This window comes from Callospermophilus lateralis, chromosome 15 (assembly GCF_048772815.1).
Source record: "Callospermophilus lateralis isolate mCalLat2 chromosome 15, mCalLat2.hap1, whole genome shotgun sequence".
Classification (NCBI taxonomy): Eukaryota; Metazoa; Chordata; class Mammalia; order Rodentia; family Sciuridae; genus Callospermophilus; species Callospermophilus lateralis.
The window spans coordinates 68,390,393-68,411,646 of NC_135319.1; the positions used below are offsets into that span (position 1 = coordinate 68,390,393).

At 42.7% G+C, this 21,254-nt stretch overlaps 1 protein-coding gene across 3 annotated transcripts in view; it reads right to left on the reverse strand.

Moving 5' to 3' along the window:
* Window positions 1-21,254, reverse strand: part of Fbxw4 (F-box and WD repeat domain containing 4) — an 88,378-nt gene that overhangs the window by 18,635 nt on the left and 48,489 nt on the right. The gene's annotated exons all lie outside the window — the stretch shown is intronic.

Below are 21,254 nucleotides of genomic sequence, written 5' to 3' on the forward strand. Positions count from 1 at the left end.
AGACAGGGTCTCCAAGTTGTCCAGGCTGGCCTCAAATTTGTGATCTTTCTGCTTAAGTCTCCAGTGTATCTGGGATCACAGGCATTACCCTGGGCCCAGCTCTCTCTCTCTCTCTTTTTTTTTTTTTTTTTGGGTGGTGCTGGGGATTGAACCCAGGGTCTTGGGCATGGGAGTCAAGCACTCTACCAATTCAGCTATATCCCCAGCACCAGCTCCTTCTACTTCTTGAAGGAATACCCCCAAATCACCAAATACTGAAATCTGAATGACACCTGACTATTACACATGGTTGTGAGAGAAATCCCTCATAAGAACCTCAAAAGAAATACTAACAGTATCTAAAACCAGTATCAACACACATCCATACATGCTCACGCAAATACAGGCACTCTCTTAGCTAGATGGTCCAAAAGTCATTCCTTTTTGGACCAGAAATTCCTTACCTAAAGCCAGTTTTCTACAATTTCTCATCCTGTCACAGATCTTCTCCAGATTTTCAACCTACTGTACTTGTCCCCTAGCTCAAGCTCAGGTGAGCCTGGCATCACAGATGCTTTCACAGCCCAAGAAGTAGACACAGAAGTCCTCACATCAAGAAAGACACCAGGACAATTAGGGATTCTGTATATAAGTTGAAGAACAGATGGTAACAAGACACTAAAAGAGGAAGAGGAAGGTGAGAGGGAAAGTAAAATGAGTTGGGCATGGACAGACTGAAAGGAAAGTAGACTGTCACTGCTTTTGCAACACTAGTTGTTTTAACAACACTAGTACAATCAGCCCTGCATATCTATGGGTTCTGCCTCCATGAATTCAACCAACCATTGGTCAAAAACATTCAGAAAAAAAAAAAAAAAAGATTGCATCTTTACAGAGCATGGCTTTCTTTTCCTCAACAATACTATGTGAGCTGGGGATGTAGCTCAGTTGGTAGAGTGCTTGCCTTGCATGCATTAGGCTCTGGGTTCAATCCCTAGCACCATACACACACTCACACCAAAAAAAAAAAAAAAAAAAAAAAAAAAAAAAACCCACAATATAACAACTATTTACATAACACATTAGGAAATAATCTAAAACTGATTTAAAGTATATGGGAGCCTGGTGCAGTGGTACTCACCTGTAATCTCAGAAAGTCAGGAAGCTGAGGCAGGAGGATCACAAGCTCAAAACCAGCCTCAGCAATTTAGCAAGACCCTAAGCAACTTAGTGAGAACATGTCTCAAAAAATAAAAAGAGCTGGGGACGAGGCTCAGTGAGAAAGTGCCCCTGGGTTCAACCCCACTACCAAAATAAATAAATAAAGTACATGGGAGGATGTACATGGGTCACATCCAAGTACTATGTCATTTTATATAAGGAACTTAAACATCTGCAGATTTGGGCACTGATGGAGGGTTAGTATCTTGGAATCAATCTCCCAAGATACTGATGATGACTAATTTATGGAGCACCTACTATTTTCAGGCACTGAGTGTTTCAAAAACATTATTCTACTTAATCCTCATAACATTCATTTTACAGATGAGGAAACTGAAGCTTAGAGAGGTAATGTAAATTGCTCTAGCTCACACAAGTAGTGACCAGTAGGACTGAAATTGGACTCTGGCCAGTCTGGATTCTAGAGCCCAAGCTTTCATATCACCACTTATCACTCTTATCTGGGCTACAATTCAAGTTAGTCTTATTTGTGTCCCAACATTATATTGTGCCTAATGCCTAATATATTGAAAACTCAAATGCTTATTGAATGAATGAAGCAACAAACAAACAAATGATTTCACCTGAAGAAGAAAGAAGAGCCTGGCTTGGAGACACAGTGGCAGAAGTGGTGTGATCAGCGGCTGTGCCCGTGGCTGGCCTGGAGCCGCCCAGCTGGCCCAGGCCCCAGCAGCCTCTGAGCCTGGGCTGACACACTTTGGCAAGGGAGGCCACCAGAGCTGTCACATCATTCACCAACATGCCCATCAAGTGTATTCAGTTCTCTTCAACCCGCATTGGCATTTTAATTACTGTTGGGTAAACTAATTTGTACAAATGAAGGCCAGGCTGCCTAATAGAATATGCAAGCTCTCTGACCTCTGACAGGCACTGACACGAGATACAAAGGCAGCCGAGGAAGGCTTTTTATCTGAGCCTTATTACTCTCTATTACTCCAATTAGTCAGGCTCCACTGCTCCTAATTGGAGGAAAAATTGCAATTAAATCAATTTTTGATGGGCTGCAAGTGGGCTCCTGAACCGCCCTGCTTGTGAAACACTGATATTATAGCAGCAAAGGTCACAGGCCTCATCGGCACCTGGGGGCCCCCCGATTTCCCTTGGCCCCCTCCTTAAATACCTCAAGAAAACCCCTGCCCCTCTATCAGCTTGGCCAGCAAGGGTGGAAAGGAGGGAGTCATTAGAACATGTCAGGTCTCATTGCTGCTGCCACCATCTGCTAACCTCTGTCGCTGACATCATTACAGCGGGTAAGTCCCGAAGCATGAATACAGTGCGAAGGTCACACAAACTGGCGAGGGGAAGCCAGGGCAGTGGCTGCAGTGACAGCACAGTGAGGGAGGGACCAGTGGAGGGGGAGCAAGAGGTCAAGAAAAGTCAGGAAGAGGAAAGATAGAGGCGGGAGCAGGTGAAAGTACGAGAAAGCTAGTGTCTGAGATTCAGGCCCACAGGGTACCTTAGGCACCCAGGAGGAAGGAAACAAATGTGCATTGGGAGGGAAAAAAAGAGACAAAGAAATCTTGTTTTTCTCACACAAACACCCCCCACCTTGCAGCCAGGGGGACATCCACCCTGAATGCATCCACAGATCTGGTAATGGGGGCCCAGAACATGCAAATAGGACCCACTGTCCACAGTGGCATATAGAGGAAGAGGGGGGATTCCAAGAGCTAAATACAACTTTGTTCATCAAACTAAAGGACAGTAAGACCAACAGGCCTGTCTGAAGCTCGAATGAGTAAACTTTAAGACAAACAGAATCCCCATTTCACACACAACTGGCATACAATTACCTCAAAGACAGGGTGCAGGCAGAAAATATACATTCAGTTTAGCCAACTTCATGGATGACTGGGCCACAATCAGGTAATTGGGGAAGGAGGAAATCCCTTGCCTTCAAGGGGCCAAGACCAAAAACATGGGAGATAAACAATGATTATTCTACTCAACAGAATATTACAAGGTCATTTAAAATGATGTTCCCGGGCTGGGATTGTTGCTCAGCAGTAGAGTGCTCGCCTAGCGTGTGTGAGGCCCTGGGTTCCATCCTCAGCATCACATAAAAATAAATAAATAAAGCAAAGGTAGTGTGTGTAACTACAACTAAAAAATAAATATTAAAAATAAAATAAAATAAAATGATGTTCCCAGTGATTACAGGCAAGGTAATTATGATGTAATAATATAAGAGAAAAAAGCAGGGTCCAAACTGCTTTATTACAACTATTTTTAAAAAACAGTTGTGCAGTCAGGCATGGTGGTATACACCTGTAATCCCAGCGATTCGGGAGGCTGAGGCAGGAGGATCACAAGTTCAAGACCAGCCTCAGCAACTTAGCAAGGCCCTCAGCAATTTAGACCCTGTCTCAAAATTTAAAAAATTAAAAGTGCTGGTGATATGGCTCAGTGGTAAAGCACCCCTAGGTTCAATACCCAGTATTAAAAAGCAAAAAAACACCCTGTGCATGGAAAAGGAAAGAGTGGGAGAAAACACTAAAATGCTTAAAGTAATTGTGTTAGGGCAAAAAATTTCTTTTCCAAATCTTATCTTTAATGAGTATTCTGTACTGATTTTTAAAGAGAAAAACACATTATTTACATTTTGTAAGAAAAAACACAATGTAGTAAACACTCCTGTCGAAATTCAGGGTCCTCAAGAGCAGGCAGACTAGATAATGAGCTGCCTGCTAGAGCCAGTGTCAGCAACATCCACCCTGACACACCTTGGGCTGAAGCAGTACCCAAGGTCAGGTCAGGAAGCCCCTGAGCAGAAGGCAGGAACTCCACTGGCCTCTCCTCTCAACGTGGCCCTGGCTAGCAGGGAGCAAGACTGACTCCTGATGTCTGCAGTTGGGAAGCCCTGAACCACCTCTCTCTTTAGTTACACACACAGGCCTCAGACCTCTCTCAGGCCAAGACCATCAAGGACAGAATGGTACAAGAGGATTCCTAGAAGATTAGGCCTGGATAGAATGGCTGGAGCTCCTGCTGCTTTACTCCTCACCCCACTGTAATTCTAACAAGGCAGGCCCAATAAAGGGCCCCAGGGAGGATGTGATCCCACAGCTGGGAAGTGCCTACAGGGAGACCAATGGTAAAGGATAAAAGATCCTGGCCCAGGATAGAGAAGAGGTGGCTTGGGGCATTGGCTGTTCTTCCCAGATGCACTCACTCCACTCAAGAATCAGAAACTTGAGCAATGGAAGGATGGAATTAATAGAGAGGGGAAAACATTAAGAAAAAAAATCCATTACAGTGGAATGACTTATGCTCATTTGATCTTTGAATTTAACAAGATGGGCTGCGGGCTTCAGGGAGAAGAGTTTCTAAACTATATTTTCCATTATATGGCACTGAAACACATGCAACTGCTTGCCCTGTGTGCTTCTGAAAGAAAGAAATGGCAACGTGTCTCAGGGCTAAAGGAAACAAACACTAATTAGGGCAGACTTCCTGAGAAATGACAATATGATATTCATAAAATTAGATACCCAAAAAGAAGCATGGAAAAAGACTAGCTATACATGGTTATTATTTGCAGACAATATAACTGTTTATCAAGAAAACGTAATAGATTCAGTGAAAAAAGGAAATTCGAACTAATCCCAGAGTTGAATGAGGTGGCAGGAATGTGGCATGCAATAGCAGAAAGGAGTACAGGCATGGATTCTTGGCTCTGCACCTAGTTACTGGGTCATCTTAGGCAAGTTATTTAGCCTCTCTAAAGTCCAGTGCTATGGGTTCAATGTGTTCTGAGTGTCCCCTAAGGGTTCATATCATGAAATTTAATCCCCACTGTGAGATATTCAGAAGGTGGAAACTTAACCCAAGTATAGCATTTAGAGAGGAAGCCTTTGGGAGGTGATTAGAATTAGATAAGGTTATCAGGGTGGAGCCCCCATGACTGAATCCTGGAGGCTTTATAAGAAGAGAGAAAGACAGACAAACACACCAGAGGAGACACAATGACCCAGCTGCATGTTCCAGTCTCTTGGAATGCTATGCCCTGCACCACCTCAGGACTCTGCCAGCAAGAAGTCCATCATGAGATGTGGCTCATCAACCCTGTATTTCCAGAACCTTGAGCCAAACAAACCTCTTTTCTTCATAAAGTTACCCAGCCTCATGTATTTTGTTATTGTAAGAGAAAAATGGACAAATACACCTAGTTTCTTTATCTGTAAAATAGGAATGACAATAGTACCTAGACATACACTTGTAAAAATTCTTGGGGATAAATGCTTGGAACAGTGTATGGCATATCACAAACACCCACAGACATCAAGCAATAACCAATTAAAAAATATAAATATACATTCATGAAAAAATTTTAAAACTATAAAATACTTAAGAAAAAAAGTAAGAAAAGGCCAAGAGGCATAGTGGTATAAGCCTGTAATCCCACTGACTTGGAGGATCATGAATTTGAGACCAGCCTCAGCAACTTAGTGAGACTTGGTCTCAAAAAATAAATAAAAAAGAAAAGATCCACATGCAAAACACATAAGACTTTACTAAAGGACACTGAATAACTGGAGAAATGTATCATGCTCCTAGATAGGAAGTCTCAAGATTATGGGACGGTCAGTTCTCCTCTAATTAATCTACAAACTCAATATCATCCTATCTAACCAATTTTTTTAAAAAAAATCTTTATTTTTTTTATTTATTTTTATGTGGTGCTGAGGCTCGAACCCAGTGCCTCACACTCATGTGCTAGGCAAGCGCTCTACTGCTGAGCCACAATCCCAGCCCCATAACCAAGATTTTTTTTTTTTTTAAAGAGAGAGTGAGAGAGGAGAGAGAGAGAGAGAGAGAGAGAGAGAGAGAGAGAGAATTTTTTTTTAATATTTATGTTTTAATTTTCGGCGGACACAACATCTTTGTTTGTACGTGGTGCTGAGAATCGAACCCGGGCCGCACGCATGCCAGGCGAGCGTGCTACCACTTGAGCCACATCCCCAGCCCCCATAACCAAGATTTTTTATTTAATCAATTGATTCTAAAATTCATCTGGAAGAAGAAAAGTATAAAAATAACCCAGGCATATTTGAAAAAGAACAATAAGAAAGTTACTCTACCAGATCAAAAGATAGTGTAAAGCTTACTATGCTAGAGTAAACAGATATTATATAGACTATATTCATGCTAGACAGATAGATCAATGGACTTGAATAAAGAATACAAAGCCACACCCATGTATTTGTGAAGAATGACATCTTAACTGTGATCTTCAGAGAGAGTGGATAAAAAATGAAACCAGTTAACAAATGGTACAGATTATTAAATATACATGTGAAAAAATAAAATGAAATTAGAGCCCTGCCTCCAGGAGATGTTAATTCCAGATGGACTTAGGAAATAAACATTTTTTTAAACTCTATGAAAAGCCATGAAAGTTATAGGAAAATATTTTTATAATCTCAGAAAGGTATTAATCTGAGGCTATAAAGGTAAAGTTGATAGAATTAATCTGCAAGTAACAGAAATTTCTACACAACAGAAGACATCATAATCAACCAGCTGAAAGGCACTACCATACATATGAAATAGTCAAAAAATTAATATAATCCAGATTGTATAAAGAGATATTATAAATCATGGGGGAAAGTAGCTAAATGGGCAAAAAAAGTGAATAAAAAATTTATAAAAAAAAATATGCATGGCCGGCTGGGTATGGTGATGCACACCTGTAATCCCTGCAGGCTCAGAGGCTGAGGCCGAAGAATCACAAGTTCAAAGCTAGCCTCAACAACTTAGTGAGGCCCTGTCTCAAAATAAAAATATAAAAAGGGCTGGGGATATGGAGAATCAGATCTTAACTGTGATCTTCAGAGAAAGTGGATAAAAAATGAAACCATTTTTTATGGCTCAGTGGTTATGCTCCCCTGAGTTCAATCCCTGATACAAAAAAAAAAAAAAAAAAAAATTTACTTCTATATAGACGTTAGAATAGTGTTAAACCTACAGTAATCAAAGGATTATAAATCAATTAAAACAACAAAAGTAATCACAAATCCTTACATACATACTTGGTGCTATTCTAAGCACTTTCCATAGAGTTCATCTAACCTTCAAAATATTCCTACATATCTGATAATATTATTCTAGCTATGATAATGGTATTATGATTACATTTTAAAAGCATCACTGTCTTTCAGAGGATACACTAAAATATTCGTAGAATATTTTATTTACTCAGAAGTGATATGTCTGACATTTGTTTTAAGATAATATGGGAGAGTCTGCTGATATTGTTACATTTTTAATTGCTTAAAGAAAAATTAAGTCCTACAAGGGTTAAGATTTATTCAAGTCTTCATTTGTTCTAAAGTCTCTTTTTGGTTTGTAACTCTAATTGAACAAACTAAAAAAAAAAAAAGATAAGATGGAGGAGATAGTATGGAAGTACTGATGAAGCAAGAATAGCCAAGGGTTGGAAATTATTTTATTTTTGTATATTTTGAAATTTTCTATAATCAAGATTTTTAAGGTCACTATGATGTATATACTATCAATATTATCCCCTTTTATGAATGAGGAAATTGAGGAACACAGAGGTTCAATAAACTTATCATGTCATACAACTAGGAGGAAGGGGACTCACCTCTTAATCACTATTCTATACTCACTCCCCAAATCAAATATTGTTTTTTTACCTTTCAGAGTGGCAAAATTTTTCAAAAACTTGATATTACTCATTACTTACTGATAAATGAGAGAAAATGGGTAACTGTACACACTATTTGTGGTTATATAATCTGACAGAATAAAACTAGAGAACAATTTGGCTGCATCTAAAATTTGTAAGTAAGCCAGACACAGTGGCACACACCTGTAATCCCAGTGGCTTGGGAGGCTGAGACAGGAGGATCATGAGTTCAAAGCCAGCCTCAGCAAAAGCAAGGTACTAAGCAACTCAATGAGACCCTGTCTCTAAATAAATACAAAATAGGGCTGGGGATGTGGCTCAGTGGTTGAGTGCCCCTGAGTTCAATCCGCAGTACCAAAAAAAAAAAAAAAAAAAACTAGCCAGGCATGACTCTACATGCCTATAACTCAGCTATTTGGTAGGCTGAGGCAGGAGGATAACAAGTTTGAGGTCAGCCTGGGCAACTTAGTGAAATCCTGTCTCAAAATAAAAAACAAAAAGTGCTGGGAATGTAGTTCAAAGGTAGAGTTCCCCTGGGTCCAATCCCTAGTACTACAGGAAAAAAAAAAAGAAAGAAAAGAAAAAGAAAAACTTGTAAGTGCATTTTCCTCTCAATCCATGTCCCTTCTCAGTATCTTTCCTAGAAAAATACCTGAACATATGCATCACTAGGCAAGTACACAGATGTTTCATGAAGGGTTGTTTATTATAGTAAAACACTGAAAATCACCTGAGTGTCCATCAATAGAAGGCTGGTCACACACAGGGTGCATCTATTTTACTTTGATCTAGAATACAGCAGTTAAAAGGATGTAGTAGACTAGGTGTTAGACATGGAAGGACTTTTGAACCCCACAGGGAGATGAGGAATTCATTTCACAGGCACATGCATAATGTGAATCTGAAACAACATAAAACCATGTGTTTGTATGGGTAAATCTTACATATTTATAAGATTACATGATGTTCACTGCTTGCTTCAAATAGAAAGATCTGGAGTGAAATACACCAGATCTCCTAAAAAAAAAAAAAAAAAAAAAAAAAGGTGTATGGGGAGGGATTATAGGTAACTAATGGGGATTTTCATTTTATAGTCCAAATATTTTAAATTGTTCAGATTTTTTACTCTTAGAATATATTCATTTATTACTTCTGTAAAAAGTAAAATAGAAATAGGGGATTATAAGAAGGATGATAGGGCTGAAGTTGTAGCTCCAGTGGTAGAGCGCTTGCCTAGCATGTGTAAAATACTGGGTTTGATTCTCAGCACTGAACATAAACAGATAAATAAAAATAAAGGTCCATGACAACTAAAAAATATTTTTTAAAAAGGAGATGATAATAAAAATATTCATTCTGAAGTAGCCAGGGATGGGTCAAAATGGTGGAACATGGAATAAAATGTGATTCTGAATATCACACAAACCATGTAGCCTTTGGCTACATGCTGAACCTGACAGACCCTTCCTGTGCCTAATCAGCTTCATAAGTGGCATAGACCTGGGAGAAGATGATATGAGAACTCCAGAGTCCCTGATGCTCTAACAGGGCTTTCCCCCAAGCTGCTTCACAACCAGGCTCAGCATGAAGAAGTAAAGAAGGTTCTTCAAATAGGTGCCCTTCTGAACTCTCTGGTGAGCTGTAAAGGTTGAGACCTGGCTTACCTTGCACAGTACCCAGGTGCCCCACACTGATACTCCAATTATTGCTGCTGCTATGTCCAGCTAAGCCTGAAGCACAAAACACATTGCTAATTTCAGAACAAAATCCTTTTTGCCTTTGGCATCATGGTTATGGTCAGCCCAAGTCACCAGCTTCCTAATACCTCCTGGGCATGGTGGCCTACACAGTCTGCCAATTACTCAGAAGAGAAAGATCAGACAAGTTCTAGTGTCTTCTCATGTTTGAGGATGAACACAAATGTGGGCATTTGAACAGAGATTAGATGGGAGGATGACAAGAACCATCAGGGTCAATTGTGGCTCCACAAACAGAGAGGAGAGCAAAGTTGAACTAGAAAGCTGTACAGATAAGCCAGACACAAACTCAGCAAATTTATTTTAAAATTGGATTCTTTTGGGGCTGGGGATGTGGCTCAAGCGGTAGCGCGCTTGCCTGGCATGCGTGCGGCCCGGGTTCAATCCTCAGCACCACATACAAAGATGTTGTGTCCGCCGAAAACTAAAAAATAAATATTAAAAAATTCTCTCTCTCTCTCTCTCTCTCTCTCTCTCTAAAAAAAAAAAAAAAAATTGGATTCTTTCTAAATATACCTATATTTAACAAGTCACTGAGTGACCTTGAGACTCAGGTTTGATTCAGATTTGGTTAAGATTATTAAATGCTTATACGATCAATACAGAAGAGAAATGAGAACATGTCAAAGAGAAATCTGTGTGGTCAAGGGTCCTGAGGCCCTACATCCTTGACCATCCATAATATTTAGGCCCCAAGCCAGTGCAATCCTCAGAGATTGGCTGGCTCTTGTTTGCATTCTCAGCATTCCATAAGCACCAACCTGGGGCAGTCACTTTCATGTGAAAAGCACTAAATCACAATTAAGACCTTCTAGAAAAGTGTCCTCTTGGAGGAAACAAAGGGCAGGAGAGCCCATCCACACTAACCATTACATGACAGCATGGTCTGCCTCATATCTATGGCAGGGCTTAAAGAGGCCCTGATGACCAATCAATGCAAAAGAGTCCCATGGTGACAACCAGCAAGCTGAAAAAAAGGGAGGCAGAGGTGTCAACCTATGGATTCACTACCACCATTTGCATCTTTAAACTACTTTCCTTTCATCAAGATGGAAAGAATAGGAGGAGTTGAAGCTCTCACTCTTGGACCTGGTCTGATCAGTGCACTCCACCCCATCCCCCACCCCCATTATCCTGAAGGCTGTAGGAGCTAGGGGACAAGAGAAGGGAAGGAATACCATGGAGCTTGAAAAAAAAAAGCAGGGCCTGATAAGCATCATAAATTATATACAGCAGGGCTACAAAAGTAGATCCATGACAATAAGATCTACTGTATCTATTTGTGTACATAGTAGATAAAGCCTATTCCTTAAGGGAAAGTTCTGTTGGTAGAGGAGAGCTCCACTGGAGAGAAGAGCTGCATTGGAAAAGGAGAGTTCCACTAGAGAGGAGAGCTCATTTTAAGAAGAAAGCTCCATTTGTAGAATGCAGCAGCAAACCAATATGCAAATCCAACAACATGCATGTGTCAACGATTTCTCTGTACTGGGAGATAACGGGGTCCCCAGAGTCCTTGTATTGGCCACATTGACTGAGGCTTATTTTACAGTGTGAAAAAAATAATAATAATCAGGCTAGGGACAGCAGAAAAGGTCCTTTTCTGCAAGATTTCCATTACATGGCTTTTCAGGAAGATCATATAATCAAGGAAGTTCCTTGGAACTCCCTTTTTTCCAGGTTAGTTAGGAGTACCAGGAATCTTTTTTTTTTTTTTTTCTCTTTCTTTTTTAAAGAGAGAGGAGAGAGAAGAGAGAAGAGAGAAGAGAGAGATTTTTTTAATATTTATTTTTCAGTTTTCGGTGGACACAACATCTTATTTTATTTTTATGTGGTGCTGAGGATTGAACCCAGTGTCCCGCGCATGCCAGGCTTGAGCCACATCCCCAGCCCACACCAGGAATCTTGACTTTGGACTTTGTTTCTCCCTAAGATTTCTGTTCCTCCCCAAGATTTCTGTTCCTCTTGACAGTGGCACTGAGGAGGGGAGAGGCAGGAGTCCCTATCTTCCACCTTGTTCTGGAAGATAAGCTATATTCCTGGAATCTAATTCCAAATCATAGAGCCTGCCAGCCTTTTTCCTTTAGAGGAGACCTGGTCAGGTCAGGCCTATGCCATCCCAGGACTTTGTTCCAGTCTCTCTGTCCCCAGTCCTGGGCTGGTACTAGGCTACTACTCACTCATCCAAACTTATGCATCTGCAGCTGGGTTCTTTCCTCAGGGACATCACATTAGGAAGATGGCACTTTTTTTTTTGGTACTGGGGATTAAACTCAAGGGCACTTACCCACTGAGCCACATCCCCAGCCCTATTTTGTATTTTATTTAGATACAGGGTCTCAATGAGTTGCTTAGCACCTCACTTTTGCTAAGGCTGGCTTTGAATTTGGGATTATCCTGTCTCAGCCTCCCAAAGGATTACAGGTGTGTGCCACTGCACCTGGCAATGGCACGTTTTCCTAAGGTCATACAGAGGAGGAATCCCTAATCACCCAACTAGAAATTAAAAGAGAAGGAGATTTAAATCTGTAGTGTGACTGTACCTTCCAGACATAAATATAAATATAAATATAAATATAAATATAAATATATATATTTTTTATTAGTTGTTAATGGACCTTTATTTATTTATATGTGGTATTGAGGATTGAACCCAGTGCCTCACACATGCTGCTAGGCAAGCGCTCTACCACTGAGCCACAACCCAAGTCCCCTTCCAGACTTTTTGAAAGTTAGTAGCCAGCATCTTTGATTACAGTCACTGTATTCACCTGGAGGCCTGACCAAGACATAGGGCATGGTAGGGTGTGGGGCCTTTACCACCTGTACTCTTGGTATACACATATGTATGCATTGGGAAATTATAGTTATGGACCAATCACTTTGGGATTGAATGTCATGGAGTAATATGGCCTTTTTGAAAAGTGTACAGCTACTGTTGTCTGCCTTACATTCTCCCTCCATATATGTGATTCAAGAAAGATGTTATGCTCTTAGATGACTTTCCCTCACTAGCCACAGTTAATTGGGGTAGTTAATAAGGGGTAGATGACTGGCCTGGGATTTTTGGAAGCTAATCATGGTCTATGACTTAAACACTGGATTGCTAAATTCAGGAGTTCGTGGCTGTCTCATGGAATAAGCTGATCAGTTGGGGAAAAGGAAGGAGCCAAGATCCAAAAAGAAACAGAGACAGGACAAAGTCCTCACAGCACTGTAGAGTTTGATTCCAGCTATTTCTGAGGTCCACTGTCTTTGATTTCCTCCTTCAGTCTTGTTGTTCAGTTTCCCCCCTTAGATTTCATAAGTGTAACCTAGTTTTAATTATGCTAATTTGAACTTCTCACTTACAACCAATTTGTCCTGACTCATACAGAGCTTCTGCTAAGCAACTGCTAGACATTCACCTAAATGAATGTGCCACTAAAAAATGAGAAAAGTGCTTTGCCAGGCATCTACTGGTGACCTGGAAGCCTGACCAAGAACAGCTACCTTAACCATAAAATCAATAGCTGTTGAGCTGCTAGGAGAGCAGATGGAACTGAGTAGCATAGGCTGATTGGCCTGGGGCTTCAGAAAAGCTATGAAGGGTTCTCTCACACCAAGACCCAAGAGCAGCACCAGGAAACATCTACCTTCCCACTCCAGGAGGGCTGGACAGGCAGTGTGGACAGCAGCAGGTGATGGAAATAGAGTTTTCAAGGTACAAAGTCCTGATCCTTGGACTCCTTTTCATGACCTGACAAGAATAAAAATTCTACTAGAAACCATGAGGCACAAAGTTTGGTCCACACTTAGACCCTTCCATTCTCATCAAGTGCAGTGCTGGCATCTAAGAAGTAGATGCTTTAAAGACACTTCCCACGTGGTCATCAAGTCAATTGAAAGCCAGTTGAAAACATAACCCTAACAGTAATGATGATGGAAAACGTGGAGGTTAATTTTACTATTTTCTCTTCGAGTGTTAGAAATTTTTCAGATTTTAAAAGTTTAAAAATACATATACACAGTTAAAGTCAACCAACTGCAATTTTTTTTTAACCCCAAGCAACTCTCCTGTTGCAAGGGTGTGTGTGTGTGTGTGTGTGTGTGTGTGTGTGTGTGAGAGAGAGAGAGAGAGAGAGAGAGAGAGAAAGAGATACTGGGATTGAGTTCAGGTGTGCTCTAACACTGAATTACAGGCGTGTGCTCTTTTTTATTTTTCGAGACAGGGTCTTGCTAAGTTGTCCAAGCTATGCTAGAACTTGGATTCCTCCTGCCTCAGCCTACTAAGTTGCTGGAATTATAGTCATGTGGCACTATGCCTGGCTTACTCTCTTTTTTAAAAAAAATGAATTTGGTCCCAGATCATAAAGTCATTTGAAGTCCTAAGTCAGAAATTATGTATGAGAAAACCAAAACCCATTCATGGAAAATCACATTTTGGCAAGTAAAAATAATAAGTGATATCATGTCATAAAAATTATATAAATTTATTCTTATGTGGTACATAAACAGACATGTGTTTGTTTAGATGTACATATCCACATAAATATATATACTAAAAAATCAAAGTTAACCGTGACAAGTATTTGAAATTTATGTTGCTCTAAAGACCCATCTCCTCAGAGTAGCCACTGTATCCCAGTTATTACAGTGAGCAGCTCCTTTCTGCTCCTCTCCATCTTGGCCACCTATTCAAGACCTTCAAATTCCAGCCAGTCCTTGCTCTCCATAAAGCCTCACTTCCCCACTGCTGCTCAGGACTCTGTCAACAGTCCTCTTCTCCCAATGCCAGCCTGTAGACACCAAATTCTACTCTTAAGGCCCCTTGGTAGGCAAATAACTTGGCATATTTGATTTCTGGGAAAGATCTACCCCTTGATGTTTAATTTTACCTCACTGGAACGAAGGCCACACACATCATGAGCCCTGGGGAAGCACTGGGCCCAGGGCAGGCCCCATGCCATGCCCACCATCAGTGCCACCAGCTCTTCCCCAAAGTGCCAAGACATAGGGCATGGTAGAGTGTGGGGCCTCCACCATCTGTGCTCTTGGTATACACATACGTATGCACTAGGAAATTACAGTTTTGGACCATCATACAAGTCTACTTCCCTCCCTGCCATCCTCCCCAGTGAAAATAAAGACCTAAGTTTCTCCCCAGAAATTGGGGAGGGCAAGGCTTTGTAAACTGGGGTTTCCCATTAGCCATTCAGCCACACAAGATATCAAGAAAGCATGTGCCAGGCCAGGCCTCTGATTTCTTTCCTGCTTAGTCTCCACACCTTACCCCAACCCAAACAACATGGGAAACAACACTGTAGAGACAAAACCATTCTTAGCCTGGAGCCTGTAGGTGGCTGCTGGCATTTCACCCTCTGTTGCCGACTGTCTGAGGCAGAAAGCTATGCTGTGGCTCATCTCCCAGGTGCTGGTATTTGGCTCCTGGGAGGTGTGAGAACATGGGCCCAGTCACAGTCTTGGGAAGAGGTGCATGCCCAGTTGGGTTGTCCTGGTTTTGCCACCCTTTGCTGAGAAGGTGTGCTTACACCCCACACAGCCTTGTGTTTGCTCCCTTTGATAAGGGCATTCAAGAGGCTACACATAGACATGTGCACTGCTTAGTGGCCACTCTTAGTAGTCTGGGGGCACATGCAAGACCTACTAGAGCATACTCCACACGCACCTTGGTGACATACTATGCCCACAGGAGTCTCTTTACCTAACCTCACACTGGGCAGTTGTGATTTTGCACCAGCCCAGGTGTTAAGCCCCTGCTATTTCTCCCCCTTCAGCCTGTCTCTGTCCCTCCCTCCGCCCTCCCACAGTAAGTGCTTTCAGGCCACACAATGAGTGGAAGGAGGGGAAACACTTCTATTGAGGAAGGCGTTTTGTTGTTTCATCCCCAAGGGGGGCAGGGGTAGGGGAGGAGGGGGCCCCACAAAATTTCTAATAAGCAGTTTCTGTCCTCAAAGCTAAAATGATTTTCTTTAATTGCTTGGTGGGAACAGTTTATTGTGGGGGTCTCTGCCCTCCCCTCCAAGCCTAATTGACTTACTGAAGTTTAACAGGGGCTTTCACCTGGAGAGATCGCAATTATTCCCCCCATCCCACATTCGTACCTGGGCTCTCACCACAGGGGGCCTTTGTTCCCCCTAAATACAGCAGTGACACAAATGTCCTCAGCAGCAGGGGAACGCAGGGAAGTGGTAATTTTCAGCCCAACGCAATTAGCTGAGGGCTTTTCAGCCTTCTCAGTGAATGGTGGGGAGACTGTGGCATGTGGGAATGGTGAGCTGGGGCTGTTCTGTGCAGGCCAAACAAAAGAGGGCTCTGAATCGCCAGGGTGAGCCAGGCCAGGGCCTGCATAAGGCAGCCAGGGTGGGGCCTGGATGAGGGAGGGAAGGTGCTGCCATCCACTACCTCCATGGTCACCCAACCAATATGTCTTTGGGCAGTGTCAGTGCCCCAAAAGTTTTCTGGGAGGTGGAAGCACTCAAACCAGTTGACTTGTACTTGGCTCCACAGCCCTACATTAAGAAGCAAAATACAGGGAAAGGATGGTGATAGAGCTCAAACAGGCTGGGAAGAGGGAGGTGGCTAGTGCTATTTCTGCTTAGCTTGCCCTGGGGCTGGAGCTCACACCATATTTGGGCCTTCATAAGCAGTACAGAGTCAGGAAACTTCTTCAGAAAGAGATTTCCCTGGAAGTGAAAAGCCAGGGAGACTCGGAAGACCTGTGTGACACTGAAACTTACCCCTGCCACCACAGCAACCCTACCACCCAACACTAAGCAAGGGCAAACTGAGTCCTCTTCTGAGTGGTAGCATCAAGGCTAGGGAGGTACAGGGTGGGAGAAGCATGAGATTTATCTGGGGTCAGAGTCACAGCATGCAAACTTTGGAATGCAGGTTCCACAGGGGGAAGCTACCACAGAGCCAGCAGCAAGCAGGCTTCTGTCCCCTTACCACTAGCAAGCCTGAGCGCGAGAAACAGGAGAGAGAATCAGTTTTCCTTGAGAAAATATAACAATGAAAAACACAGATAGAAGGGGTAGTTAAGAAATGAGTTGTGTATAAGCGAGAGAAAGAATGAGGACTTGAGCCAATGGGTAAGGGAAGAGGTCCAAAGCACTGGGTAGGCCCAAGGCCAGCAGGCCTGGGCTCTGGCAAGGGACAGAGCTGGGCATAACAGCTGGCCCTCAGTGCCAGCTTGGTGGCTCTTAGGCTGCCTAACCCTGGGCAAGTCCATAACTTTCTAGAGCCTCATATTTCTTGTCTATAAAATGAAAACCAGTTATATTAGAACAATATCTTTCAACTTTTTTGAAAAACAATAGAATACTTTAGTAACCTAGCATCTATACTAAATTTTATAAGGCTAAGCAGAGGTTGGGGACAAGTGAGGCAAGCCTCAGTCCAGTTACCCGCAACCCCCTCCCTCTTGCAACAAGCCCTACCTGGATACCCCCAAACCAGATAATCTCTAATACTACTAATGACATGATAACATAGAAGTGTCCAGGACTAGTAGAAAAGACAAATGCATGGCACAGGCCACTGCTGCATAGCCCTGCCTCCCAGACTGCCTTCTGCCACACCAATAGAAATAGGATAAGGCCCCATTTGCCATCAAATCCTCAGCACACACCATGGAGTCTCTGAGAGTCCATATGAACTCTACTCGAGAGCAGCGATGGCTGTGTGCAGCTGGATAGTTTGGTACATGATTTGTAGGTAGTAACCAGGTCACTTTTTGCAAATTTATTCAACATAAAACAGACCTAGCCATGAAAACTATGGTAATATGATGTGACACCCTGACCCTGCTCTTTCCCTGCCCTGGGCTGGTTGCTAGAAACTACAGTTTAACCCTCACCCCACCTCAAGCCCTGACAAGTATGTTCTCTATAGAAGCATCTATATAGCAAAGGGTGGCTAATCCTAACACCCATAGTTCAGAAAGGTAAAATGAGATCCTGCCCTCACACTCTGGCCATTCATGGAGCAGCCTCCTCCTTTCCAACAGTCTAGTCCAACAACCTAGAAGAGACAAGTAGGTCAGCAGGCCCATGGTGATTCATGAATCAGGTTGCTGGGAACAATTGGCTGGGTCCCCATCACATGTGGCCTGGATTCTGCCTTCCATTCTTCTTTCCACCCCTGCATCAACATATGTCCTGCCTATAAAGGACATTCTTTTCTCCTTAGCTACACTCAGACTGCCCATGGGACAGACAGAAGATCCTGTTTTGGCACTGCCCACTCCTCTCACAATACAAGACCTTGTCAGGGCAATTCCTGAGCTGGAGGCAGGCAAAGACAGGGCTGATTCCTTCAGTAAGTCCCTAGAGTGCTCTCCAAGCCAACCCTGTGCTAGGTGCTCAAGTATTCAAGAAAAAGAAGATGCACATAGGCTTGCCCATAAGCAGCTTCAGGCCCAGCCAGAAAATCAAGTCTTAAATTCATTTTTTTTTTAAACTAGAATCAATTCAAGACAATCAACAAGTTCTGATCCCAAATGAGAAAGTTTAACATGGGACAGGAAAGTAAACAGTATATCACAACAGCTAAAAAGCATGAACTCTGGAGTCAGATACCAAGGCTCAAACTCTGGGAACACCAGAGATGTTACTGGGAGCATGTTAACTAATTTCTCTCAGGCTTCAATTTTCTTCCTTGTAAAATGAGAATGATGACAGTACCTATCTTAGGCACAAAGTATTTGGCATACATAGTTCTTGGAATTTAGTTAGCACTCCCTACTTCCTGATCAATCTTATTATCATCATCACTTAGCTAGACAATAGAGTGTCACTTCAGATTCTTGATCAAGGAAGTGGCCTAGTAAAGGGAACCTATATTGTTTCTTTATTGAAATACCAAGAACTGGAGTTAAGAAGTGAGACCACTTCAGAAAGACACCATCAATGCTGATGACAGACATGACCAATTTTACCTGGTGAGGGCCTCAAAAGATCCTGAGCCAAGCAGCAGCCTTAAGGGGCAAACTGGAATTTGAGCCCCTTCAACCATCTCCCCACCACACCACCAGCCTGCTGGCAGGAATGCAGGGCCCTGTGCCAGAAGACCCAGCTATGCAGGAGGCTAGGAGGCACAGGTGGTTCTCAGAGGAGATCCCTGGACTTCAGAAAGCATTTCCCCAACAGGCACAACAAAGCTGGGGCTTGTTGCTGGTCAAGGCGCCTTTGCTTGCTTGGGCTGTGGCCCAGACTGTGAGGCAGCTGGGCTGGGGCAGGCCAGGGGATGCAGAGGTAGGAGGGCAGTGGCCAGCCCTTTTGGCACCAGCCTCCTCCTTCCCTGGGTTTCTCACTTTGTTCAACATGCAACCTAAAGGAGGCTAGGGAAAGCACCTCTCACTCTCCAGCAAATAAAGCCTCAGGACAGGGAGATAGATGAAAGTTTGGGGGGTTTTAATATTTGGTTTTGGAGTGTTTCATCGGTTTGAAAAAAAATAATAAAAGGAAGTTGTTTTTGCAATCCAATGCATTCCAAACCCAGGACACAAAAAACCAACAGTGATCCCATAGCACCTAGTACCCATTTCCCTTTTGGGAGATTTAAAGTTCCAAGAGTGCCAAAGTTGGTCCCAAGAGACCCAGAAAGAAGTTCTCTGGCAAGGGTAAAGGTGGCTCAACCATGGCTTCACTCTGCCCACCACAAAACTCTAGGCCCTCAAGCTCCCCCGAACCAAACACACCCACATAGCATTGCCAGGCATGGATGTGCAGGGCTTTTCCAAATGGAGGCTCAACACCCAGGGGTGCCAGACCAGTGGTTCCCTTTACTAGGCCACTTCCTTTAACTTATCTATTCCCCTCTTATTCCTGCCTCTGTCAGTTCCTCTCCACTGGGCCCCAGAGTGCTGATGCCATGACCTCTTTGGTGACTATCCCTTAGAGAAGATGAGGGAAAGACTATCCTCACTGAGTCTCTGAAGGAGAGGCTCTCGCGTCATGGCAGAGTCAGGAGCTGCTGGGCCTGGAAATCAGTCAGTTCTAACTTAGCTTAACCCATACACCACACCAACACTGGCCTTAGAATAAATTTTTTTTTCTGGTGGCATATTTTTCCTTTATTTCGGAAGTCACAAACCATAAGACTATAGGGTTTTCTCTTGAGAAAAATAGCAGGATACCGAAAAATCATTTGATTAGAAGCTTTCTCTTTCCTACTAAGCCACTTGGGAGAGACAACCACTTTTCAGAGGAATGAAATGACAAATTTGCAAACATGCTGGTGGTATGGGTTCCTGATATACTGGCCCCATGACTCACCTCACTTTAAGCTTGGTGGGAGGCACCAGATATGAAGGACTGTCAGCCACTCTGACACACTTATGGGTGCATGGGCTAAGAGGCAGGTGACAGATGCACATACACAGAGCTGAAAGGAGATATAGAACTTTTGCCTGAAAAAAAGGGAAAAGGCTAGTCCATCCCATTCCACCTTGACCCACAAGCAGAAGGTTCTGTGGATGCTGAGAAATGACAGCTTTGTCAGACCTTTGCATTCCATCTGCTCTCTACCATTCTGTCCTGTTAATACAGAAATTAGAAGAGTCAAATAAATGCTGGGAATGCAGCTCAATGGTAGAGTACTTGCCTAGCATATGAAAGGCCCTGGATGATGATGATGATGATGATGATGATGATGATGATGAAGAAGAAGAAGAAGAAGAAGAAGAAGAAAAAGAAAAAGAAGTAGTAGTAGTAGTAGTAGTAGTAGTAGTAGTAGTAGTAATAGTAACAGTTGTCATCAAAGCTGGGCATGGTGGCTCACGCCTATAATCCTGTGACTTGGAAGGCTGAGGCAGTAGGATTTTAAATTTGAGGCTAACCAGCAAGAACCTTAGCAACCTAGTGAGATCCTGTCTCAAAATAAAAAATAAAAAGGGCTGGGGATTATAGCTCAGTGGCAAAGTTCCCCTGTGCTCAATCTCAAGTATATATTTAAAAAAAACAGTCAAATACTGGGTCTCCCAGAAAGTCAGGTTTTTTGTTTAACATTATTCCCATCATTCCAGATTCCTTGATCTTGGTTTCAGAAGTGAGGTTCTGAACATTATTCCCAACCCACCAGAGCTTTTTCCATTCCCTTTTTGTTGTCAAAGAATAAGGACTCAATTTCTTCCCACAGGTCCATCTGTCCCTGTCCTCTACCTTGCTTCAAGCTTTGCTTTAAACCACTGGTTGCTCTGCAAAGTTACTAAGAGCAATTCCTGCTTCTTCCTCCACCCTAAATACAATTATACTTTTTAAAAGAAATGGAAAAGGGGGAAAAAAAAAAAAACACCAGCCCAGGGAATCTCCAAAGAGGCCTGCTGCACTCTTCCTCTTATAATGAAGCTTAATAATGAAATGCCTTGCATTCCATTTAGTAAGAAATGCTCGTTTTCTCCAGCTGAACACCCCCTATAGATATATCTAATTTGTTTCCATGCGTGTATCTCTTCTCCATCAAGTTAGCATTTAGAAGTTGTAATGTGGCAGTGCCCTCCCAGTCGGGCACTGGCAGGACAGCCTGGGAGGAGTAACAGTGCTTTGTCCAAACTTTGAGTTCTAGGCTGACTATCCCTGACACTGCCAACACCCAAGCTGTGTCTCTCAGGCTTTCTGTAAAAT